At 50.6% G+C, this 10279-nt stretch overlaps 1 pseudogene; it reads right to left on the bottom strand.

Annotated features, from left to right (window-relative positions):
* Positions 1 to 6933: 6933 nt before the first annotated feature.
* On the bottom strand, positions 6934 to 7077 carry LOC145351259 (U2 spliceosomal RNA; annotated as a pseudogene).
* Positions 7078 to 10279: the final 3202 nt, after the last annotated feature.

A 10279-nucleotide genomic window follows, 5' to 3' on the forward strand; every position in this document is an offset into this window, starting at 1 on the left:
TGCAAGTGTGCATCTTCTGTCTGGCGGGTTTGGGTTTTTTGAGCTTTTTGGGGTATTCCAGGTGCTTGGTAACTAATTGACGGTGACACAGTTTCAATTTGCCTTCTGTACCAAGCTTACCAGTAAAGTGGTGATATGGCTATCTGCTGTTTGCCTGAGCAGATGGAGCTGGCAACACCGGGCAGTTCGATCGACCACTGAAAACTTTCTTGGCTTTGTGAAGAGCTGCCCCAGGCCAGTGGAGTCCTCTGGACATTTTGCTGACCCTTCTCAGCCTGTTGCCCACAGGATGTCCAAGCCCACCAAACTGTTGGACGCACCCCTTGGCTCGACTTCAATGTAGTAGCAGGACAGTGGGCACCACACTTGGAACAAAAGCCCATTGCCAACTATCACTAACGTCAGGGTGGGAGAGTCTTTAAAGTCCATATTATCCCTCGGCCATCTCTGGGTAGCTCAATTTGGGCAGTTGATCTGTGATGCAGAACAATGCCAACAGCGTGGGTGACAGTCATAGAGATATAGGCACGGAAACAGGTCCTTCGACCCAACTTGTCCCTATCGAACAGGGCGGCACATGGATAGCACCGCTCCCTCAGCATCAGAGACCTGGGTTCGATTCCCGGCTTGGGTCACTGTGTGGAGTCTGCACATTCTCCCTGTGTCTGCGTGGGTATCCTCCAGGTGATGTAGTTTCTTCCTCCACTCCAAAGATGTGCATGTTAGGTGGATGGTCATGCTAAATTGCCCCTTAGTATTGGAAGACTAGGATAAATGAATGGGATTATGGAAGTCGGACCTGGGTGGGATTCTGGTCGGTGCAGCCACAATGGGCCAAATGGCCTCCTGCCCTGTAGGATTCTGTGGCCTATGACCAGGTTTCCTGAACTGAACTAGTCCCATCCTTATACCTGTCCAAATGCCTTTTAAATGTTGTATCCCAGAGGGTGGTGAGAGTCTAAAACCCACTGCATGAAAGGGTGGTGGAGGCAGAGACCCTCATAATGTTTAACAGGTATTTTAGATGTGCACCTGTGATGCCTGAGGCTTATGGGCCAAGTGCTGGAGATGGGATCAGAGTAGTTGAATGGTTTGTCTTTGACTAGCACAGATGTGATGGGCTGAAGGGCCTTTCTCTGTGCTGCAGTTCCATAAGACTTATCGCTGGAATTCAACCACCCCACCTGCTGTGGAATTGGAGCAGGGTTACCATCCTCTGGTGCTCCATTGGAATTAATTTTCTCCTCTGAAAACAAAAGCCCATAATCCTGGGTTCGGTGTTCCCCTCTTTCATTTTATCGAGGCTAAAATATTGCTTTGGGCAATAAGCTATCGATAAACCTATATACAAGCATTTTTAACAGGCAAACACTCCAGTATGTTTACTGTCAATAAATAGTCTGTCCTGTCCTCTATCATGAGTGGCTGTACCATTTATCATTCTTATCTCCTGTAGTCTCCTCGACACATTATTCCTGATCAATAACTGATAAGCTTCCTTTCCAAACAAAACATTTGTATGTGGAGTGTACCCTGTGCTGGCAAACTGCCTGCTAAAAGCACAAGGTACTTGGATTCTCATGGAATCCTACAGTGCAGGAGGTCATTTGGCCCATTGAGGCTGTACTGACCACAATCCCACTCAGGCCCTATCCCCATAACCCCATACATTTATCCTAGCTAATTCTCCCTGACACTAAGGGGCAATTTAGCATAGCCAATCCACCTAACCCACACATCTTTGGACTGTAGGAGGAAACCCACGCAGACATGGGGAAAACATGCAAATGTCATACAGTGACCCAAGCTGGGAATCAAACCCAGGTCCCTGGCATTGTGAGACAGCAGCGCTAACTTCTGTGCCACCGTGTCACCCATTCTCTTTACAAATGTCTGACTGAACAGATGCAGGAGGGCAGAAATGCTTTCAAAATATTAGCCTGGGGCTTAGCGGTAGCATTTTTTGTCTCTGAGTGAGAAGGTTCTGGAGTGTAGATGTGAGTCTGTAATTCAGTGGGGTGCTCAGTGAGTGAGTGCTGGGGGTTTGACTTCCCGAGGCACTCCGAGGTAGACGGAAATTATTCCACAACATTGCAAAAAGATAACAGAATAGCTGGTAATTTTCTCGCTTGTGGAATGAATGTTCCTGATGGTGGGGGGAGTGCAGAACTAGGGTTCACAGTTTCAGGATACGGGGTAAACCTTTTAGGACTGAGGTGAGGCGAAATTTCTTCAACCAGAGGGTGGTGAATGTGTGGAACTCACTACCAAGAAAAGTAGTTGCGGCTGAAACATTGTGTGATTTCAAGAAGAAATTAGATATAGCTCTTGGGGCTAAAGGGTGGCAGCCATGATGTGGAGATGCCAGCGTTGGACTGGTGTGGGCACTGTAGGAAGTCTCACAACACCAGGTTAAAGTCCAACAGGTTTATTAGATATCATGAGCTTTCAGAGTGCAGCTTCGTCATCAGGTGAGTGGGAGTTAGGTTCACAAACAGAACACATATAGACACAGACTCAATTACAAGATAATGGTTAGAACGCGAGTCTTAACATGTAATGAAGTCTTTACAGAGAGAGACAATGCGAGTGGAGAGAGGGATAATAACAGGTTAAAGAGGTGTGAATTGTCTCAAGCCAGGCCAGTTAGATTTTGCCAGCCCCAGCAAGTCGTGGGGGTTACAGATAGTGTGACGTGAACCCAAGATCCCGGTTGAGGCCGTCCTTGTGTGTGGAACTTGGCTATCAGTTTCTGCTCAGCGACTCTGCGTTGTGTGTCTTGAAGGCCACCTTGGAGAATGCTTACCCGAAGATCAGAGGCTGAATGCCGGTGACTGGTGAAGTGTTCTCCAACAGGAAGAGAACACTCCTGCCTGGTGATTGTCGAGCGGTGTTCATCCGTTGTTGTAGCGTCTGCATGGTCTCCCCAATGTACCATGCTTCGGGACATCCTTTCCTGCAGCGTATCAGGTAGACAATGTTGGCTGAGTTGCAAGAATATGTACCGTGTACATGGTGGATGGTGTTCTCATGTGAGATGAAGGCATCTGTGTCAATGATCTGGCATGTCTTGCAGAGGTTGCTGTGGCAGGGTTGTGTGGTGTCGTGGTCACTGTTCTCCTGAAGGCTGGGTGGTTTGCTGTGGACAATGGTCTATCTGAGATTGTTTGAAGGCAAGAAGTGGGGGTGTGGGGATGGCCTTGGCGAGATATTCATCTTCATTGCTGACATGTTGAAGGCTCTGGAGGAGATGTCATAGCTTCTTCACTCCGGGGCTCTGGGAGCTTGTCCTACCAAATAAACCTGTGGACTTTAACCTAGTGTTGTGAGACTTCTCACTGTGCTTATCCCAGTTCAACGCCGCCAGCCCACATCATGGCTCTTGAGGCTAAAAGGGATCATGGTATTTGGGCGGGTGGGATCAGGATATTGAATTTGATGAACAGCCATGATCAAAATGAATGGCGGAGCAGGCTTGAAGGGCCAAATGGCCTACTCCTGCTAGTTTCTATGTTTACTGTTGGGGATCAGTCTTGCTGTATCCGGTTTGCCAGCTCTGTTTCATACATTACAAAGTCTTTAATGGGCTGTGGGGTGTCTTTGCTTTGCTGAATTACGTGAAGGCGACGCTCAGGGTAGCTACACTTTCGTGGTAAATGAGTATTATTATATTACAGCAAAGCACTTTCTGAATTGGGACTATTTCTAATCTCAGTCATGAAGAACTATCCTTAGTAACCAGAGATTTCACATGAACCCAAGATCCTGGTTGAGGCCGTCCTCGTGTGCGGAACTTGGCTATCAGTTTATAAGACCCTTATCAGTCCCCAGTCAGACTACTGTGCGCAGTTCTGGTTGTCTCACTACAAGAAGGATGTGGAAGCTATTGAGAGGGTGCAGGGGAGATTTACAAGGATGTTGCCTGGATTGGGAGGCATTCCTTATGAAGATAGGTTGAGGGAGCTAGGTCTCTTCTCCCTGGAGAGACGAAGGTTGAGAGACGACCTGATAGAAGTTTATAAAATGTTGAGAGGGATAGATAGGGTGGATTCTCGGAGGCTATTTCCCAGGGCTGAAATGGTCGCTACGAGAGGACACAGGTTTAAGGTGCTGGGAAGCAAGTACAGAGAGATGTTAGGGGTACATTTTTCACTCAGAGAGAGGTGAGTGAGTGGAATCGGCTGTCGTCGGTGGTGGTAGAGGCGAGCTCGCTGGGGTCTTTTAAGAGACTTCTGGATGAGTATATGGGATCTAATGGGATTGGGAGTTACAGATAGGCCTGGTAGGTATGGATATGATCGGCGCAACTTGTGGGCCAAAGGGCCTGTTTGTGCTGTAGTGTTCTATGTTCTATGTAGCTCTGCTCGGAGATTCTGCATGTAGTTGGGTTAGAGTACCAGGAGATGGCAGTATTTATACAAAGTCGTCTCCTGCTCCAAAGGGCTTTACACTGACACAGCCTCAAACTGAGGAACTGAGTGTTGTTGTATGGGAATGGAACACCACTCATCACACAGGCAATGTGTACAACAGTTGCCTATGGAGCATCATGTGAATATAGGATCACAGAGCACGGGGGGGGGGGGGGGGTCATTCAGTGGCACGGTGGCACAATGGTTAGCACTGCTGCCTCACAGCACCAGGGACCTGGATTCGATTCCGGCCTTGGGTCACTGTCTTTGTGGGATCTGTATGTTCTCCCCGTGTCTGCGTGGGTTTCCTCCTGGTGATCCGATCCAAATAGGTGAATTGGCCATGCTAAATTGCCCCGTGGTATCAGGGGAACTAGCTAGAGCAAGTGTATGGAGGTTATGGGAAAATGGCCTGGGGTGGGATTGTGGTCAGTGCAGACTTGATGGGCTGAATGGCCTCCCTCAGCACTGCCAGGATTTGATGGATTCTATCATTGCCTGTAATAGCTGTCTGAAACAGCTCTACAATCGATTCCTCCCCCACCTAACCATAGGCTGGTAAATCTTTCTTGCCCTCAGCACTGAGGTGAGGAAACATTTCTTCACCCAGACAGCAGTGAATCTGTGGAATTCACTACTGGAGAAAATAGTGGAGGCCAAAAATGTTGAGCAAAATTTTCCTATCCTGGGGATGGGGGGGGTGGGGCGGAAACGATGCCAAGGTCCGTTGATCTTGGGGCGGGACACGGTGGCACAGTGGTTAGCACCAACGCTTCACAGCTCCAGGGACCTGGGTTCGATTCCCAGCTGTCTGTGTGGAGTTGGCACATTCTCCTTGAGTCTGCGTGGGTTTCCTCCGGGTGCTCCAGTTTCCTCCCACAAAGATGCGTGGGTTAGGTTGATTGGCCATGCTTAAATTGCCCCTTAGTGTCCTGAGTTGTATGGGTTAGAGGGATTAGTGGGTAAAATATATAGGGATATGGGGGTAGGGCCTGGGTGGGATTGTGGTTGGTGCAGACTCGATGGGCTGAATGGCCTCTTTCTGCACAGTAGGAATTCTATGATTCTATGGCCTCAGGTGGGATTTTCCAGCTTTGGGGTAAGGGTAGCTGGAAAATCCCCCCCTCCTTGTGTGTTTTCAAGAAGAAATTAGATATAGCTCTCGGGTCTAAAGAGATCAGGGATATGAGGGGGGGAAAGAAGGGATCAGCATATTGAATTCGATGATCAGCCATGATCAAAATGAATGGTGGATCACATTGAAAAGCTGGATGGCCTACTCCTGCTTCTAGTTTCTATGTTTCTAAGTGTGCACCTCTTAAAAGTTCCTGCTGAATGTGCTTCTACTATTGTTTCAAGAAACACATTCCAGATGGGCGGCGTGGTGGCACAGTGGTTAGCACTGCTGCCTCACAGTGCCAGGGATCCGGGTTCGATTCCAGCCTTGGGTCTGTGTGGAGTCTGCGCGTTCTCCCCGTGTCTGCGTGGGTTCCCTCCGGGTGCTCCGGTTTCCTCCCGCAGTCCAAAGATGCGCAGGTTAGGTGGATTGGCTGTGCTAAATTTCCCCATAGTGTCAGGGGGGATTAGCAAAATGGGGTTACGGGGATAGGACCTGGGTGGGATTGCTTTCGATGCAGACTCGAGGGGCCAAACGGCCTCCTTCTGCACTTTAGGAATTCTATGTTTCTATAATTTCCACATCTTTGTGCGCATGAGAAAGATTGTCATCACCTCCCATCCTGTTGGGTCAGAGTATCCGGGGATGTGGAGCAAAAGGGGATTGGAGATTGGAATAGGGTAAATGGAATTGTGATGACGGTCATCCATCGTCTGATAGGACAGGCTCTCAAGGCTGAATGGCCTAATTCTGTTCCGGTGAATCCCAGGATAGTTTGAACCCTTTAAGGGGCTTCTGAAGGGTAGCATGTTTTTGGGGGCCAAAAATTTTGTAATTTTGAGTTAGACCTCCCCATGGAGCACTTACTGGGGCAAAATGCGTGAAGGAGTGTTGCTGCTGATGAAGTCTTGTTTCGAACTCTGGTTAACACACACACTCCCGCCGTACAAATTAATCCCAGTGAAGTTTGTGCCCATTTAAGGAGGTTTATTCTGCTCCTTTCTGGTTTGGGGGTCATCAGCTGGGGCAGTTGCCCAGTTTGATGACGATTTACAGCCCTCAGCTCACCCTCTGTGTCTGCCCCACACCCGCCTCCTCCCCCACCGTGTCCTGTGCTTCCTTTCCCAGTCCAGCAGCCGGCTGCTTTTTCTTTTTGTTCACTTTATTCCAATCCAATCAAGTCAAGTTAAAGCCAATTCAGAGTCCCACCAAGTCGGGACATTCCTGATCCAAGCTGACAAGACAGGGGTCTCGCCTCCCGCCTTGGGCTTGATCTACATGATCCAAGCGGATTGGGATAGGTGTAGCTCCTCCTCCAAGGCTTGATCTCACTTGCGAGACGCCGCTTGTAAAAAATTGCTTCAGATGAAGCTGAAATGCAACCCAACGACCTCAACCAAGTGCAGCATGTCCACACCACGCTTGATCTTAGCCAAAAGGCCAGCCTTATCCAGTTGGACTTGCTGAGCCTCGGGCCACGTACAAAGTGGGTTACACTGACAAGAACAGATACTACACTTGATCTTAGCCAAAAGGCCGAGAAGCGTGGCTGCTTTTACTCCAGCAATACACCTCTTAGGATTTAATTCTCTCCCAGGGTATTGAATCTGCCTTCTTCTCCATCCCCTGGGTCATCCTCTCTGTGAGCGTTACTGTCTCCCTCGGTGAGTATTGGCTCCAGCATGTATCAGCTCTGGGGAGTATTGGTTCTGGGGAGTATCAACTCAGCGGAGTATCGGCTCGGGAGAGTATCAGCTCTGGGGAGTAATGGTTCTGGGGAGTATCAACTCAGCGGAGTATCAGTTCGGGGGAGTATCGGCTCGGGAGAGTATCGGCTCTGGGGAGTAATGGTTCTGGGGAGTATCAACTCAGCGGAGTATCGGCTCGGGGGAGTATCGGCTCAGGGGAGTATCGGCTCGGGAGAGTATCGGCTCTGGGGAGTAATGGCTCTGGGGAGTATTGGCTCCAGGGAGTATCAGCTCTGGGGAGTATCGGTTCTGGGGTGAATCGGCTCGGGGGAGTATCAGTTCTGGGGAGTATCGGCCAGGGGAGTATCAGCTCGAGGGAGTATCAGCTCTGGGGAAAATCAGCTTGGGGAAGGATCGGCTCTAGGGAGTATCAGCCCAGCGGACTTGGCTTTGAGGAGTATCAGCTCTGGGGAGTATCAGCTCTGGGGAATATCAGCTCTGGGGAGTATCGATCCTAGGGAGTATCGGATCTGGGGAGTATCAGCTCTGGGGAGTATCGGCTTGGGGGAGTATCGGTTTGGGGAGTATCGGTTCTGGGGAGTATCAGCTCAGCGGAGTATCGGCTCGGGAGACTATTGGTTTTGAGGAGTATCGGTTCTGGGTAGTATCAGCTCTGGGGCGTATTGGCTCTGGGGAGTATCAGCTCTGGGGAGTATTGGCTCTGGGGAGTATCAGCTCTGGGGACTATCGGCTCTGGGGACTATCGGCTCTGGGGAGTATCGGCTCGGGGGAGTATCAGCTCTGGGGCGTATTGGCTCTGGGGAGTATCAGCTCTGGGGAGTATCGGCTCGGGGGAGTATCAGCTCTGGGGACTATCGGCTCTGGGGAGTATCGGCTTGGGGGAGTATTGGTTCTGAGGAGTATCAGCTCTGGGGAGTATCGGTTCTGGGGAGTATCATCTCCGAGGAGTATTGGCTCTGGGGAGTATCAGCTTTGGGGAGTATCAGCTCTGGGGAGTATCGGCTCTGGGGAGTATCGGCTCTGGGGAGTATCGGCTGTGGGGACTATCAGCTCGGGGGAGTATCGGTTCAGGGGAGTATCGGCTTTGGGGAGTATTGGCTCTGGGGATTTTGATTTGATTTACTGTTGTCAGGTGTATTAGTAAACAGTGAAAGTATTGTTTTTTGCACACTATACAGACAAAGCATACTGTACATAGAGAAGGAAAGGAGAGAGTGCAGAATGTAGTGTTACAGTCATAGCTAGGGTGCAGAGAAAGATCAGCTTAATGCGAGGTAGGTCCATTCAAAAGTCTGACAGCAGCAGGGAAGAAGCTGTCCTTGAGTCAGTTGGTACGTGACCTCAGACTTTCGTATCTTTTTCCCGATGGAAGAAGGTCAGAGAGAGAATGTGCGGGGTGCGTGGGGTCCTTGATTGTGCTGGTTGCTTTTCTGAGGCAGCAAATTGTGATTGTGAGGAGATTGTGGCAGAACCGGAGAGAAGCAAGGAGTTCCGGGGAATGGCAAAGGCCTCTCCTGAAGGCAGTGGAGACTCACTCTTCCAGTCTCGCAGCACACTTAACAACATGGGGTGGAAGCCATTAGATTTGATGGCCGTCAATGGATGGGGGGGCTGGTTTCTGTGATGGATTAAAGTACGTTCACAACCCTCTGTAGTTCCTTGAGGTCTTGGTCGGAGCAGGAGCCATACCAAGCTGTGATACAACCAGAAAGAATGCTTTCTGTGGTACATCTGCAGAAGTTGGTGAGAGCTGTAGCTGACATGCCAAATTTCCTTAGTCTTCTGAGAAAGTTGAGGTGTTTGTGGGCTTTCTTAACTATAATGTCGGCATGGGGGGACAGAACAGGTTGTTGGTGATCTGGACACCTAAAAACTTGAAACTTTTGACCCTTTCTACTCCGTCCCTGTTGATGTAGACAGGGCCATATCCTCCACTATCTGGAGTCGATGACAATCTCCTTCAGTTTGTTGACATTATTGGCTCTGGGGAGTATAAGCGTCCCCAGCTTGCACCCGCACTCTGTGGTTCAGGTACCTGAGGTAAGGGGACTGCTATCTGTCGCTCTCAGCCTTTCCCCGGCTGGTCCTTTACTTCATTACCTCCTGATTCTCACTCCTGTGTCTCTGTGGCACATCTGCTTACCTGATGATACCAAGCTGTAGTGCATCCCTCTCAACACATAGTCCTGAGCTATGGAATGTGTCAGTCTGCAACATTTCTGTTAGGGACAACTCCTTGTGCTGGAAGATCAAGAAGTTTCGGGCCAACCAAAGAGCATCTTTCACTGAGTTGATGACCTTCTAGCAACATCTGATGTTTGTCTAGAATGCATCCCTGGGAACTGCCCATAGAGCGCAGAGTCCCCGTCCCTGGGAACTGCCCATAGAGCGCAGAGGCCCGGTCCCTGGGAACAGCCCACAGAGCACAGAGTCCCCGTCCCTGGGAATAGCCCGTAGAGCACAGAGTCCCCGTCCCTCGGAATAGCCCGTAGAGCACAGAGTCCCTGTCCCTGGGAACAGCCCGTAGAGCACAGAGTCCCCATCCCTGGGAACAGGCCATACAGCGCAGAGTCCCCGTCCCTGGGAACAGGCCATACAGCGCAGAGTCCCCGTCCCTGGGAATAGCCCGTAGAGCACAGAGTCCCCGTCCCTGGGAACAGCCCACAGAGCACAGAGTCCCTGTCCCTGGGAACAGCCCACAGAGCACAGAGTCCCCGTCCCTGGGAACAGCCCGTAGAGCACAGAGTCCCCGTCCCTTGGAACAGCCCACAGAGCACAGAGTCCCCGTCCCTGGGAATAGCCCGTAGAGCACAGAGTCCCCGTCCCTGGGAACAGCCCACAGAGCACAGAGTCCCTGTCCCTGGGAACAGCCCACAGAGCACAGAGTCCCCGTCCCTGGGAACAGCCCGTAGAGCACAGAGTCCCCGTCCCTTGGAACAGCCCGTAGAGCACAGAGTCCCCGTCCCTGGGAACAGTCCGTAGAGCACAGAGTCCCCGTCCCTGGGAACAGCCCATAGAGCACAGAATCCCTGTCCTTGGGA

The sequence above is a fragment of the Carcharhinus amblyrhynchos genome, chromosome 12, assembly GCF_965287045.1.
Source record: "Carcharhinus amblyrhynchos chromosome 12, sCarAmb.v2.hapA, whole genome shotgun sequence".
Taxonomy (NCBI): domain Eukaryota; kingdom Metazoa; phylum Chordata; class Chondrichthyes; order Carcharhiniformes; family Carcharhinidae; genus Carcharhinus; species Carcharhinus amblyrhynchos.